The sequence below is a fragment of the Lathyrus oleraceus genome, chromosome 5 (assembly GCF_024323335.1).
Source record: "Lathyrus oleraceus cultivar Zhongwan6 chromosome 5, CAAS_Psat_ZW6_1.0, whole genome shotgun sequence".
Taxonomy (NCBI): domain Eukaryota; kingdom Viridiplantae; phylum Streptophyta; class Magnoliopsida; order Fabales; family Fabaceae; genus Lathyrus; species Lathyrus oleraceus.
In genome coordinates, this window is record NC_066583.1 from 483,302,959 (window position 1) to 483,319,842 (window position 16,884).

General features: G+C 33.3%; 1 long non-coding RNA gene across 2 annotated transcripts; it reads left to right on the forward strand.

The window, feature by feature from the left end:
• Positions 1-5,593: 5,593 nt before the first annotated feature.
• Positions 5,594-7,241, forward strand: LOC127085593 (uncharacterized). Of its 2 annotated transcripts, XR_007789193.1 has the most exons (3): positions 5,606-5,894; positions 5,983-6,098; positions 6,632-7,241. It is a non-coding gene; the product is annotated as an uncharacterized LOC127085593 (long non-coding RNA). The 2 variants fall into 2 exon arrangements; XR_007789192.1 differs by having other exon boundaries at positions 5,594-6,098.
• The last annotated feature ends 9,643 nt before the right edge of the window (positions 7,242-16,884 follow it).

The window sequence follows — 16,884 nt, forward strand, 5'->3', positions numbered from 1 at the left end:
TTCAACAACTGTTGGATCCTTATTAGAGAAAAATTATCTTTCAATAGAGGAATCCTTAGATGGGGATAAGCCCTGGAGAATAGGATCATGAATGGATTTTTCAATTTGATTTAATAGAGGGGGTGAGATATTCATGGGTGTGGCTTCATAAATGGTTAAATGTTCAAAGATGGTGTGTTTAGAGGAAATTGGTTATTGAGGTTGTTGTTAGATTGATTCATTTTCTTCTATGATTTCAGGTTGGTTGGTGGGTATTGTTGGATGTCGAATGAGTGGTGCCCGTGAAGATGGGAATTTTGATGAAGATGTAAGTTATTGTTGCATTATGTTTTGTAGAGTATGTCCAGTTGTGATGATGTTTTTTGGTTCAATTGTTTTAAGAGTATTTATATGGTTTCTAGATCATTTGGGGTTAGAGATTCAATTGATGGATTGATAGTGGTTATGATTGGAACAAGAACAGGTGAGCTATCAACAATTATAGATTCAGAAATAGTGAAGGTCTCGGCATTAGAAAACTTACATGGATTCTGATGAGAAGAGGTTTTAAAATATTCTTGTTCAACTTCCTTAGTCAGATACCTTGACTCCTTAGCAATCATTTCAATTTCAGCAGTAATAGGAGCTTTGGAAACTTTAGAAGTTTCGGCAGATTTATTAGCTTTTGCAACTTTAGTAGCTCTAGAAACTTCAACAACTTTGACAACCTCAGCAACTCTAACGGCTTTTGTAACACCCTATATCCCCACCGACTCTTATTTAATTAAAATCATGAAAGTATAACATATTTAAGCACAAAGGGTGTCACGCATCTCTTTAACCCAACATGTTTCTAAAAAAAAATTCAAAAATAAGTAGCGGATAATCTCAAACAGGTTTAATTGGATAAATTCAAACAAAATGGTTCAATACTCAAACATGAGGGAAAATAGTACCATCAATCCTAGAAAAACAAAACACAATTCAAAAATAAATCTCGTCACAGTGTTACATATCAGAGCGACACCAGGAAACTAAAAGAAACTCGAAAATGTAAATAAAGAAAAAAGGCAATATGCGTTATTCTCTAACTCATATCTATTGCCCGCTACCTGTATCTGCAAATTATGCATAACGAGCAACACAATGATAGAAAAGGGATGAGAATAATTTTACAAAAGTTATTGGTGTATTAGTCAGCAAGGATAACATACATATACATAATAAAATCATACACAAACAACAACAGCATATCACAATGCAATGTATTAATGCAATGTACTCCTCCTTCAAAAATACATGTGATACCAAAAGTTTGGATATCCGAGTTATTTTATAGAATTATCCACGTCCCCAATTCCTCTTTGGAAAATGTTCTCTTTGAATAAGGATAATGTCATTGACTCTCTCTGAGCAATAGACCTCGTCACTGGCTCTCTTTGAGAAAAGGACCTCGTCACTGGCTCTCTCTGAGCACAAGACCTCGTCACTGGCTCTCTCTGAGCACTGGACCTCGTGGGACCGAAATCCTACCTTTCTCCAATTTACATGAATTCATGAACATGACAACAACAATCACATAACTCAAAAACAATAACAAAAGTATTCTCAAAACTCGTACTCAAATAGGTTACTCTTTGAACTATAATTTCTCTAATATAAGGCCACATTGTAATTCCTCTTAATTACTCAACTCAAAATATTCATATAATTAAATTTTAATAATTATATTATTACTAAAAAATAATAAGAGTAAAATCATGTTATTACTCAACAACTCCAACTTACACCTCAATTCAACAAAAGCTCAAAATATACCAACAACGTAATAATTAATTTATTTTATACTCTCAATTCATCAAAGATTAACAATTTTTAACTTTTATTCAAGAGAGTTCTCAAGGAAAATTCTAAACAATTCTATAACAATCTCTCCAACTCTAAAATAATTCTAAATGATGAATATCTCCAACTCAACTCTAAAATATTATAATTAATAATATTAAATTATTATTATTATTATTATTATTATTATTATTATTATTATTATTATTATTATTATTATATAAAGCGCATCAAATCTAACTCTAAATAATTCGAAAACAAATCTAACAACTCTAAACATGTCAGAGTCACTCGAAATAAATTAAAAAATATGACTCTAAAGTATTTCAAGATACTCTAAAGCATTCAATTGACAACCCTTGCAAAATCAAAATAACTTATTTCTCCCAAACACCCATAAACTCGCGGAATTCAAAATTGCTCAAATATTCATTAGAATCAAAATTGTCTGGATGTGATATTAAAAGTTTCCGTTACCTTAATTGTTTAAATAAATAATAATAATGTATTATATTTTATTTTATTAAAATAATGTATGATATACTTTATATAAAGGTAATATATGATAGAGTATCATGTTACTATAGTGAGTAAAATAGAATTGCTAATATAATAAAGGTAAGACATGATTAACGGATATCATGTTACTGTACCTTAAATTCTCTCATGCGATATTGCTACCGGCATGACATATGACAATAATAAACAACATAAGTTTGATATTGCGCGAAAAATATTCGAGTGCGTCGCACGCTCCAATATACAACATAGTTGTCATCGAACTTTATATATTCCCGAAGGAAAGAGAAAATATCGATAAAATCCAGGGGAAGAGAAAAACAGGATAAGGAAGTCGATTATGCAAGAGGAAGATATTAGCATCCCTCACATCCGTTGTACTTAACGAGAACCGTTTTGCTTGTTCTATGCTCAAATGAGTGTTACTATCTAAAGATTACTCACAAAAGAATAAAGGTAAAAAATAATGGAATAGATAAAGTGCTCAGTGAGGATTAAGACTCTCATGTCTATGTATCCTTATAGTATAATAAGGAATTCAGAACTCCGTAGTTCGTGGAAGTAAAGATGGAAGATGAAAGAAGGGACAAAATGAATAAAGTATGAAGGTGAAGGTGTTCGCCAAGGATTCGCACCCTCGTGCCTACGTACTCTCACCATCCAATGAGAAAGTCAGAACTTTGTAGTTCGTGGAACTAGGACGGACAAAGAAAAGGAGACTGGATAGAATTTGTGTTTGTGGTTTTTGAACCAAAGGAAGAATTAATGTGGTGTCTAAACCGGATAGTGACTGGATTTGTGGTGTTTGAACCAAAAGGTAACATGACTGTAGTGTTTAAACCAAAGGTGTGATAATGTGGTATTTGAACCAAGGAAACGGTGTTTAAACCAAAGGATGGGCCAAAAGTGGTGTCTAAATCGAAGGTTTGGTGTTTGAACCTGATTATGGTGTTTAAACCAAAAGGTGGATGATAATGTGGTGTTTAAAACGGACGGTGGTGTTTGAACCTGAAAAATTACGTTTAAACCAAGGAAATGGTGTTTAAACATAAAAAGCGATGTTTAAACCGAAAGGTCGGTGTCTAAATCGGAAAAGTGGTTTATACCAATACAATGGTAATGGTGCTCAACCAAACCAAGGGTAATGGTGTTTACACCAAGCGCATTTGTTCAAACTGAAGCAATGCAATGGTGTTTAAACCAACAAACATAGTTGAATATTATTTTTAAACTGAAAGGATAGTCTGAAAAAGGTAATTAGAGATGTTGTGTATACTGAAGCAATGTTGATTAAACCTAAAGAAGGTGACTGAAGATGATGTTTAAACTGAAAGAAATGCAATGGTGTTTAAACCAACGAAGGTGATTGAAGATAGTGTTTAAACTGAAAAGGACACAAAAGTAGTTGGAGGAACAAAATTGCTTGTTGTTGTATTGAATAAATGAGGTGGTTGCATGGAGAAAACTTGTCAATTACAGGTTTCAAATCACATTAAAGCCTATGAATAGAGGTGAATACGATGAGCAACTAGGTCATTTGTCCCATATCCAAAGATATTTAGAATGAGGATATGAATACTCCCTCTCACCCTTTCTCTATTGCTTAAGACTCGTGTCGTGTAATCCTCATCATAACTGACAAGTTGCTGAAGAAGATTCTGATTGTTGATCTTGATGATGCAATGTTGGTTGTGAAGAGAGACTTTACAATCATTTAATTCAAATTATGTTAAAGTCTATGAATATAGGTGAATACGTAGAGCAACTAGGTCACTCGTCCCGTACCCAAAGATATTCAGAATGAGGATAAGAATGCTCCCTCTCACCCTTTCTCTATTGATCAAGGCTCGTGTCGTGTAATCCTCATCATATCTGACAAGTTGCTAAAGAAGATTCTGACTGTTGATCTTGATGATGCAATGTTGCTTGTGAAGAGAGACTTGACAATCATTTGATTCAAATTATGCTAAATCAATGAATATAGGTGAATACGATGAGAAATTGGGTCATTCATCCCGTACCCAAAGATATTCAGAATGAGGATATGAATGCTCCTTTCCACCCCTTCTCTATTGCTTAATGCTCATGTAGTCTAATCCTCATCATAACTGACAAGTTGCTGAAGAAGATTTTGATTGTTGATGTTGATGATGTAGTGTTGCTTGTTAAGAGAGACTTGAAAATCATTTGATTTAAATTATGCTAAAGCCTATGAATATAGGTGAATACAATGAGCAACTGGGTCATTCATCCCGTACCCAAAGATATTCAGAATGAGGATAGAAATTCTCCCTCTCACCCCTTATCTATTGCTTAAGGCTCATGGCACACAACTTGATTCATGATTGACAAGTGTTGATACATATTTGTTGTGCTTGAAAAGTAGTCCACTCTGTCTGCAATGTGAATGCCTTGTACTGATTGAAGTCTTAAACTCTTGATCTTGAATCTTGAGGTCTTGAGCTTGGACTTGAGTTTGAAGTCTTGAGCTTTAGAGATCTAGTATAACTTGAACACAAGAGACTTGCCCTATCAAGTGATCAAGGATCTTTTGATCACTTGAACATGCTTGGGGAATTGAGCACATTGCAAAGGATTTGATTGATCAAAGTACACTTTTATCAACACAACTAATGGGAAAATATCAGTTGAATTATGTACAATCTACTGAATCAATCAGTCAAACTATATCAACTAATTCTAAACAAACCCTAAACTAGGGGAGCATGCAATGGTTAAGGTGCAATTGATCAGAGAAATCAACATATGAGAAACAAATGATTAAAAGACAATTAAACCTAAATGAACAAGATTAGTCATAATCAACTAAAACCTAAATCAATAATTAAAATTCTAAAAATGGAAGAATTAAATCACAATATGATAGACAATCATCATGCAATTGACAATGTACACCTATCATGTAAATTAGGTTAAATTAATATTTTTCTATTCATATTCAATTAATCAAGAATTAATCAAATCAATAAATCTTAATTAACTAAATCATGTTAACAAAACTAGTTTAATTCTATCAATTAATTCCCATGTCAAATTTATGAACAAATATTAAAAAAACTAGCAAACAAAAATTAAAGATCAAAATGGAAATAAAAATGCAAAAATAAAACCAAACAGAGGTGCAATAAGCCAAGAAGGCGCATGGCCCAAACCAGGGCCCACCTAAAGAAGCAGGGGCGTAGAAGCAATGTGGTGTGCATTCAGTAAAACAACACAATGCCCACATTAATTGACCCTAAAAACGAAACACAAGGCAATGCGAAGTTCAGCATTAAATGTAAATGAAAATTCAAATAAATTGAAACCAAAAAACACGCACGTAGCCTCTGACCTGTAAATTCAACACTCAGGTCACCGAGACACCATCACCCACCATGCCGGAGGTCATCTCCGGTGACGGTGGAACACCAAAGCACAAATTAAAACCATCACTGGGATCGTGACAACATGCTAATGCTACTAATCAGACAAAGTTTGATTGAATCTCAACCTAGAGCTCAATCTGAAGAGGAACTCACGACGAACCCTAGGTCTTTCAAATATAAATTAAACAACGAATATTCACAGATTCATGATCATATCTTAGGGATAATGACCCCTAAAGTATTGTCTATGCAGTGGTAACAAGATCGTGATAAACGGAGAAGAAGAGTATTTACCTCAGAAATGAATATTTGTTCCGACGAACTTGAATTGCAGAAAATGAAGTTGCGACGGGAAATCACTTGAACCAGGTAATTCTTGATCATATCTTCCTCCTTTGATTCTCTTTTTCTGCTGAAACTTCTTCTGCAATTGAGATATGGATGTAATGGAAGGTAATCGAGAGGGATTGAATTGAGTGAAGGCTATGCTCTACTCTATTGAAGCTTCGATGTGAAGCTTTAATGGATTATTCTGAGAGCTCTATGTGAGGGTGAATAGAGTTTCTGAGATGAAGATTGAATCTCAAAAATCTGAAAAGAGTGAAAATGAATCGTGATCCTCGAATGAGTGAAGAGTGAGATGTATTTATAGCTTTTAGGTCCTTCAAATTTATATTAGAAATGGAAATGGAATTTATCTGAAATTCACATCGATGTGGTAGAAATGCATAAAATCTATTAGAGTTTGAATGAGTGAAAATGAGTTAGTTTTAATTGGATTCTCTATGTTGCATCTGTTGGTTAGTTATTGTGGTCTTCAATTTGTGCAGGGTGCATTGTTTTCTGAATTATGCAGAATTTTGTTAGTGAGTTTAAATGATCTGTTGAATGAATTTCTACAGGTGTAATCGTTATGCAGGATCTTCACTTGGTGTGCTCCATGTAAAAAATGTGCATGGTGAAAGTATGCAGGTCATTTCAATTGTGTGCTCTGTTGCATTTTGAATTTTGAAGGGTGGATTGATCTGCTGAATTTTCTATCATGTATGCAGTGATTCATTATTTTTCCCTGTTAAAGTCAGTAGGAAATATGTTTGTAGGTTCAATGTGTGGACTATTATGTATGTGGAGTCCTGCTATTTGGTCTGTTGAACAAGCTTGCAAGTGGAAACTTAGCTTGGAGTTTTTTGTCATGAGCTTTGTGAAATTGAAGTGAAGCTGTTGTGAAGAATCAAAAGGGAATTTTAGGACTAATGTTTAGCATAGAATTTGTGTATTGTGAATGGGATTGAGTTATGGAAAATTGTAGTTTATGGAATATAGGATTTTAATGGAAAGTTGTATTGAAAGTGTGTATTGTATTAATTTGCAATGGCAAGTTTGAATGTATTGGTTGTATGGGAATGTATTGAAAGGCCATGGAATTGAATTGAATGGTTTATAGAATTGAGTTTTGTATGGAAAGTGTATTGAATTACAAGTTGAAATGTGAATTGTTTGAATTGTATTGGATGTGGTATGTTAATTGTGAATGAATGGTTTTGGACTATGTTAGGTTTAGGTTTATTTAACATGATATGGATTAGACCAAGTGAGAGCTTGAAGATTCTGATGAGGGCCTAGGGATGGATGGTTGATGAAAAAGTCAACAATTGATCAAAGTTAACTGTAGGTTAGAAATTAGGATTTTCTGATGTAAAATAGACTTTATAGAAATGTATATGGTGACTTGTAATGTAAGAGAGGAGCTTGAATGAATATGACTTTAATTTAAATAAAACATGCCTTTCATCACTTGTGCAAAACTTCCATAGCAAAATGAATGCAATTGATCAAAAAGACCAATGTACATAGACGAATCAGGAGTGAATGGTCTATAATTCCTTAAGTATCTTAATGGATCAAAGACAAACCAAGGACCAAAAGACCAATGCACTAATGCAAGTGTGAATCCAAGAATTAATGACCAAGGCCTGATGATCTTGATAACACAATATAGATGGAAACAATGACCATGAATCGAGGACCAAAGATTTTGAAAACACCATATGGATGAATGTAATAACAAAACCTTGAACCACATGAAATCCCAAACAAGTGGACATGAAGGTTAGATGAATGAATCTCATGCATAATAGCAACTTTAATGGTTGATGATGCATGACAAGATGGTCAATAGTCTCTTCCAAATGAGCTAGAGTTTTAGTTAATCCCATGGTCAACAGTCAACTCAAAATGGCACACAATATCAGGCATCCCTGATTAGTGTTTCATGATGCACATCCTCTAATCAAGGTCTTCAAACTAAGTTGAGGATCCACACTCAATATCCTAACACATGGGCCCACAATTAGGGTTCAGTGATTCAACCCATGCTCAAGAGGTCAAACACAAGATTCCAGAGGAACAAAGCCAAGAATTAGGTTTTTGTTGCACAGATAAATGTTAGGTTGTGATCTCCATGAACCAAGGTCCCCAAAGATCAAGGAATTGGGGTTTTAACCCCATTGATTCCATATGGAGAGCCATATCACATCTCTAGGGCTTGATCCACAAGCAAGCCCTAGCTTTTGTTAGCCACAAACTTTGAACTATGATGATTATTAGCAACTGTTAACATGGATGAGGTATGAATGAGTGCAGATAAATCTCAAGCCACATGTTAGATGAAAAATGAAAAGGGAAGGACAAATTTTGGGGTATGACAAAATTCATTTCCTTTTATTTTAAAATATCAACCACTATTATTATCACACTAATTAAAAAACAACATAATATAAATAATAATATGTTATTGTGTTGGCTGTATGGCATTTGAAGAAGCCATTCTAATAAAATCTCGACCATATTATTACACATATTCGTTTGAAAAATAGAAACACACTTTTGCATAAATTTCAATTATGACTTTTTATGGATTTCGCTCAAAAACCAACACAAATCAACCACATACAATTCATATACCAAAATTCAATTATTAAAAAATTTGACGAAAGGGTACAACTAGAGATTATTATAAAACAAGGAAATCAAATAGGATTCAATAGCAATAATCTTTCAGTTTTATGACTTCTCATGAAAATAAGGGAAACATGTCGATCAATGACCAAAGGATTTTATCCAAACCCTCTTTGGCCACAACAACAATTAAACACCCGTAAGTAAAGAGTTTCTCCCTCCTTACCTCAAAGTTTGACTATCAATAAAAATCTTGGCTTTAGGATATTGTTTTTGCCACTTTCCAAATGACCACTCTCTTTAGATATTTCTGCCACTAGCTCTTTTCCACAAATTCACGTTCTTCCCGAAAAAATCTCATCCAACTTATCTATTTATTTAACCTAAAAGTCTCTATTATCTCTTTCACCCCTAAACTCTTCTGACACCCTCACTGAAAACTCTATTTTTTTTAATTTCTATTATTCAATTAATTAAATAAAATTCTAAAATGATTAGTTTATTCCGACTCAAATAATATTCTAATTATATAATTATATAATTATTCAAATAAGCTCAATTATATTAATTAAAATAATAATTCTCACTAAATCTCACCACACCCTGAAATCCTTACTCAAAACACCTCTTTCTCTCTAATTTTAAATAAAACTCTATTTTCTCTCAACTCTAAAAATATCTCTAATTTTCTTAATATTTATAATATCTAACTAAATTTAATGAAATAAACTAATATAAATTCAATTAAAATTAGATAACTAAACCCGGGGTGTTACAACTCGCCCCCACTTAAAAGGATTTTCGACCTCGAAAATCTCTTACTAAAACATCTCTAGCTAAGACTCTCTCAACTAGTTTTCTAACCCTCACATTAAGTTATCCTTAATGGTAATTTCAACAAAAGAGATATCACTATGAAATATATACCATGAATCCCATCATCAGATCAAAGCAAAAATGTTTCCAATTGATTGAGTTTGCTTCGATTTATGGCACTGAATACGGAGATGACCTCACTCTCCATAATTGAAACATGTCACAACTGCACTCTTGCATTCATTAGCATGATGCCTCAGTCTCCCACACTTGAAACACTTAATAGGAGTAAGAGCACATCCCCCACTTGTTCCATTCCCGTTTGCGGTTTTCTACTGAGACTTATGATCCTCCTTAGCAACTGAAGTCGCATAAGGTTTCAATGATACTGATTTCCAATTCTCTTATCACTAACACTATTTTAATGAGAGGATCTAGCACGGCTACCTTCATCATAGATACGTCACTTGTTAACCAGCACGGAGAACCGTCGGGTTACCTAATATCCAATAAACTGCTTAATCTTTGGGTGAAGTCCATTCTCAAACTTAATGCATTTGGACACTTAAACTTCTACCCCATTATAGTGAGGGAAGAACCTAGACAATCCCTCAAACTTGGCAGCACAATCTGCAACAGTCATATTCCTTTGCTTAAGTTCAAGGAATTCAATCTCCTTTTTGCTACGCACATAAGCTAGGAAATATTTTTTCAAGAATGCTCCTCGAAAAACAACCCAAGTAATCATCATACCATTAGCCTCAAATATCTGTATAGCATTATCCCACAAGTATTATGCTTCTTTAGATAGCATGTAAGCACCATAAATAATCTTCTAAGCGTTCGTACAAGCCATCACTCGAAAGATTTTCTCGATCTCCAACAACCAAACTTGGAAGCCCTCTAGGCCATACATTCCTTTGAAGGTTGGTGGCTTATTTATCAGAAACCTGTCCACTCTACAGGATTTAGCATTTTCAACCTGTGGATTCTACTAAGCTTGCAAAACTTTACCCAAAGCTACCAAGGCATAAGCGATAACGCGATCATTTTTTCCATTGATTTCTCTGTTACAACATCAACCAACTATTAGATGAAACATTGTATCGATAATGTTCACACACTTTTCGTACACCAGGAAACAGATAAAATTACAAAAACCTGGTCGGACGGACCGACATGCTCTAATACCACTATGTAACACCATGTATCCCCACGACTCTTATTTAATATAAATCATGAAAATAAAACATATTTAAGCACTAAGGTTGTCACACATCTCTTTAACCCAACATGTTTCTTAAAACTTTTTCAAAAATACGTAGCGGGTAATCTCAAACAGGTTTAATTGAATAAATCCAAATAAATGGTTCAATACTCAAACATGAGGGAAAATAATCCCATCAATCTTAGAAAAACAAAACACAACACAACAACAATTAAACACCTGTAAGTAAAGAGTTTCTCCCCCTACCTCAAAGTTTGACGATCGATGAAAATCTTGGCTTTGAGATTTTGTTTCTGCCCCTTTCCAAATGATCGCTCTCCTTAGATTTTTATGCCGCTAGCTCTTTCCCACAAATTCACCTTATTCCCTAAAAAATCACATCCAACTTATCTATTTATTTAACCTAAAAGTTTCAATTATTTATTTCACCACTAAACGCTTCTCACACCCTCAATAAAAACTCTATTTTCTATTTAATTTTGACTATGCATTTAATTAAATAAAATTATTAAATAAATAATTTATTCTGACTCAAACAATATTCTAATTAAATAATTATATAATTACTCAAATAAACTAAATTATCTTAATTAAAATAATAATTCTATTATTCTCACTAAATCTCACCACACCCTCAACTCCTTACTCAAAACACTTATTTCTCTCTAATTTTAAATAAAACTATATTCTCTCCCAACTCTAAAATATCTCTAATTTTTGTTAATATTTCTAATATCTAATTAAATTAAATGAAATAAACTAATATAAATTCAATTAAAATTAGAAAACTAAACTTGGGGTGTTATAGCTTCAATAACTACCTTTTGATGGACTTCAGTAAAAGTCTGGTAAGTCACAAATGTCCACACCTAGATCAGATCATCTGCTTAGAAACTCATCATGTAAGCCCATAGAACCTCTGGAGGATCCTGCTTACTGAATAAACGAAAGCCATCAATTTCAACCCTTCTAGAGGAGACTTATTCCCAATCCATTCCTTCAGGTTTCACAACATCTTTGATCATAAGCATGTTTTTAAGATTTCTTCCATTGAAGGATTTTCCTACATCTATGTAGAGGTCATCACGAAATTGCATTTCTTCTAGCCTGGCTTCCAGTTTGCTTTCAACTAGGATGCCATATATCATCCCACCTAAAGGAATCCATTTCCTTTGCTTACTGACATCGTTCCTTGTTTCTTTGACCATCTCTCTTAAGTATTTAAACAAGATGGAAGGAAGATTCATCTTGATACCTTTGGCCAGATAATACAACATGTATTTTTTGTCAGTATTAATGTAGTCGGCAGAGTTATTTGCAAGATGATGATGAGTGCACCCCAAGATAATCTTGACCAAAATCCTTAATGAGGATTAAAGATTCTTGATACCTGAATCTGATACTTTCTGAAAGATGGTTTTTACAATTTCCTTCATTTTTGCCTCATTTTTAAACATTTGATAACGACTTTTGTCAGACCCATCATGATTCATTAGCTTGGTTATGGATTTTAAGAAACTTGAATAGTTTGATCCAAAACACTAGAGAAAATCTGAACTTCTGTAGCTTCTACATGAATCCAAAAATCTTGTACCAAGGCCGGATAAACTGACCCCTTCAACTTGTTGAAGTAGACTTCCCATCCATGGGTTACAACATCTATAGAGAGATCAAACCCATTTTTTTAGGTTGTCGAAATCTACAATAGTTTCAGAGAGAACTTCCAACTCATCCACTGGGGTAGATAAAGAGATATCAGAGATGTCTTCCATCATAGTAATTTCTTTTTGAGATGGATGATATTGTTTATTTTTCCGTTGTTGTGGAAGCTCTTTTTATTGATATTGTTGGTCATCCATGGTTAAGGTTTTGAGAAAGGAAAGAGAGATTGGAGGAAAAAAAACTTTAAAGTGTGAGTTGTGAAAAGGAGTTATGTATTGTGTGAGAAGTGAGTGTGCCATATGTTTAAATAGGAAATTTTATAATTAAAATAATTTTAAAACACTAATTTTGACAAGGGAGGCAAAACAAACGATTTTCTCTAAACACACAAACTAACATCAATTAGGTCACCTCAATTGTTCAGCTGGCTAAACGTATGTCAATTGTCTTACATTAGAGTCATGCGTGCAACACTTGGTATATACTACAAGATATGAGGAATTAGAACGAGACACATAGACCTACCTTTGCTTACCTATTCTTTTGACTCTTCTGGAAAATGATGAACTTCATAGGTTCTGACGATTCACTTTCTTACATTCATCAAAGTTGAATTTTCTTTTTCTTCAGAATCTTTGACTTTTCTCAGAATCTCACTGTAGACTGAATTTTATTGAGAATTTGTTCCTGATCATTTGATAATGCCGACTCTGTGAGCTAGGACACCATGTTCTTCTTTGAAGGAACCTTTATTCGCCGAATTACTTCCATATTTATCTTTAGATCCTTTCTTCTTTGCATCTCCCTCTTCTTTTATTAATACCTCTTCTTAGATTCCATTTACATGTAGAGAGCATCCAATACCAGGCATCGTGAATGATATCTCATCTTTGCTAGAGAGATGAGAGCAGCCAAAAGTAAGATGAAACTACAATGTTGTTGACTTCTTTATTTTCTTTATGGGTTTAGGCATGACAATAAAAACTTTGGTTTATGATAACCAATGTCTCTTTTCCCTTTCCAGTAGGATCATTGAAATTAAAAATAATTCTTTCAATGAAGCCCTGTCCTTTGAGTTGAGTCCAAAGTTTTACACTTCTTCTATTTCCTTATTCACTTTATGAGTCCCTTTTCAAAGAAACAAATATAGACTTAGTTGAGTCTTTATTTAAAATCTTCTCATATTAACATAAGAAATAGTAAGAAGCACAATATGTATGGATTCATGAGGACTTTGTGATCCTTTATTTAATGCTTACTTATTTGACTTTTTTAAAGTCTTACACCATTAGCATACAAAGAATATGTGAAGCCAATTAGAGTCATATCCCATAGATTTTCATTTTTGACCAAGAAGGAAACATTTTATCCAGTCTTGTCAGTAATCAAATTTATCTCCATGAAACCTTAGAGGAATGAAAATGATAATAAGTATTGTTGTAAGCATTAACCTTTTGTATTTTCTCAAGACCGTAGATCTTTTTCTAACACAGTTAAGGGTTTGACATAATGAGTTAATAACATAATCGATGCTTGATCTGTTGTCGCACACGGGTCAAAAACGAGTAATAATATATAGTAAACGGAAAGCGACACCTCGAGTATCGTATCACAAGGACTCTTGGCAAATTAATCAAGTATGAAAACAAATGAAAATAAGTGTTTTTTTTAAGGTTCAAAACTTAAATCGAAGATGATTAAAGGTAAAAGCAAAATTGATAAATAAGCTAATTTATTGTATCGATTTCCGACTAATCATCGATTCTTATAATTTCAATTCCCTAGCAGATTCAATTCCATTTGATTACAATACCCATTGACAAGCGCAAATTGGTATTATATGATGTATGTTCCTAATTTCCGAATTAAGCAAACGGATTTAAGCAGACCCGAATTAAGCAAACGCGACTTAATCAAACACGATAACGAAAAAGCTACGCTAACGTGATTATAGTTAAGGATCATACAAACAATAAAATTTAATCAACTTTATCCTATAAGAAACAATCAAATTAAGCAAACGAAAGTAATCGAATTAAGCAAACGAGTTTATAGGAAGAACTGAAAAGAAATTGAAATTAAACTGAAATTAATAAAAACCTCAAAGTGGAATTCGAATACAACAGATCAACTCTTTGGGAATTAACTCTCCATGAAATCTTCTAAGCAATATTTTATCATCAAAATTCAGAATTAGGATTTCTATAGTAGTGAAAGACCTAATATAATAAAAGGTAAATTCGGGCTCTTATAGGATCCGACCCGAAAATTACAAAAACTGGCCCAAACTAACTATTTTAATTAAGTCTGGAACTTAAACGAATTATTCGACCCTCCTTCACTTAGAATCAGCTTTTGACTTCAACATGAAACGTTTAGCTTATCCTCTCAGCTTTCCAACTCATATTAGAACGCATCAATCCGATCCTCGTAGCTCAAGTTATGATCTGCATAGTAACAAGGTATGAAATAATTATTTATGCTAAAAATAAAGTACGAAAATAAAATAAAAGCAAAAATAAACTTAAATATAAAAATACACTAAAATAGTAAAAATAATAGAATAAACTATAGATTTATATAAGTACAATAGCAGAAGAAGGTGCATTAAAATGCACCGATCAAATTTCCCCACAGTTGAACTTTTGCACTCCGAGCAAAATTATAAATTCAAAATAGAAAAATGAGAACAAACAAAACATGCAATTCCATAGGTTGTCAAGATACAAGGTGCAAGCAAAATTCTAAGTCTAAGCTTTAAGAATATGGTATTAGTAAGCAACTTTTTATGACATCCAAAGCAGATAGGAAAACAAGTTACCAAAGAGTACATCAATCGTAGTAAGATCCTCACAGGATATAATTCACTCAACTCTCAAGTGTTTAGATTAACTGTTTACACTCAAAGCACAACATGAAAATTAGTACTACCATAAGCTTGAAAAGACTCTAACATCCACAATTGAAATACATGCACATAAAGATCAAAAAGACTTTTATTTGGTTGTAATGTGGCCAAGGTAAGGGTGAGATAAATCCTAAGGGATACTAGGCTAAAATTCAAAGAGACAAAAGAGACTTGAAAGAAACTGCGGGAGTTGAATTTACAAAATATTTCATTCACTTCAACAACTCTATATTAACTGTTTTCATTCATATTTTTTTCTCCTTTCTCTTTTTTCTTCTTCTTTTTTATTTCTTTTTCATAAGGAGTATCTATTGACATGTATACATCCTTCTATTTTTTTTTTCTTTTTTTCTTTTCTTTTTCTGCCAATTTCTGAAATATTACAAACATACTTATTCAACTGCACACAACTCCAAACCAGACTCTTCCAACCCTTTGAATAGGGTGATAACATTGTTTTTCACTTCTCGGTTTGTAATGAGTTTTAAACAAAAAAAAGGATAATAGGCTAAATGGGGTTTCAAACAAGGGATGATATTATTTTAGGGTTGGCTTTTTGACTAACTGGCTAAAAAAATTGTCTTTATCATATCAGTGTGCACAAGTAAACAACAACATCAGCAAGAGTCAAATCAAGTTCTCGAGACTAACAGCCATGAGTGAATCACACAAGAAAGAAAGAGATGGATTTTTGTATGTTATCCATATAAGGCTCAAAATCTCACAAGGTTAATTGATCTACCACAAATGATGTACAATTTAGAGTTTAGTCCTACCTATCATACTAAAAATGCACAACAAATTGTTCACATCACACCACAAGACTTTAGTCAAGAGAACTAAGAAAAATACTCATAATTATAACTCAAAAACCAAAGGAAAAAACATGCAATTTTTTTTAAGAAAGCAAACAAAAACCAAAACAGAGAAAAACTGAAAACAAAATAAATAAATGGTTCTCTCCCTCACTCTTAAAACATACATTGTCCTCAATAAAAGAGAATAAATATAAAATAAGAGTGAGAGAGAGAGGAAAGAACGCACCCGATGAGTCAAGGCGGATAAATGATTGCATAAGCAGCCTTTCCCAAAGAGAGCTCTTCTACAGTCTCTTCTTCCAAAGTCGGATTCTCATGGAGTCGCTTTGGGTAGTGTTCATTGACCTTAAAATTTTGATTAGTGCATTTGTCTTGTATTCCAAGATCAAAGAAGAATCTTTGATAAGTAAAAGTGTTGAATGAGAACATGAAAGTGATCTCCTTTTTCACAACATCAAGAATCAAAGGATTACGGGGCTGCCTCACTACTTTTATTACATCTTTAAGTGAGATCCTATGCATATATATGGATGGGCTAATATCACAAGTATCGGCCAAGGTCCATTCAATTCCCTTCTTATGTTTCTGCTTAAGTTGAAGCTTTGATGAATAATATGAATCCTCAGAAAGTTGTTTAGGCTCTACAGAATGTGGTTGTTCAATGGATGATATTTTTGGGGCAGCTGGGATGTCAAAAGCGTCAACTACATAAACAACTTCGTTTACACTATCACCCTGCAAGGCAGCGTCAATCTCAGCACAAAT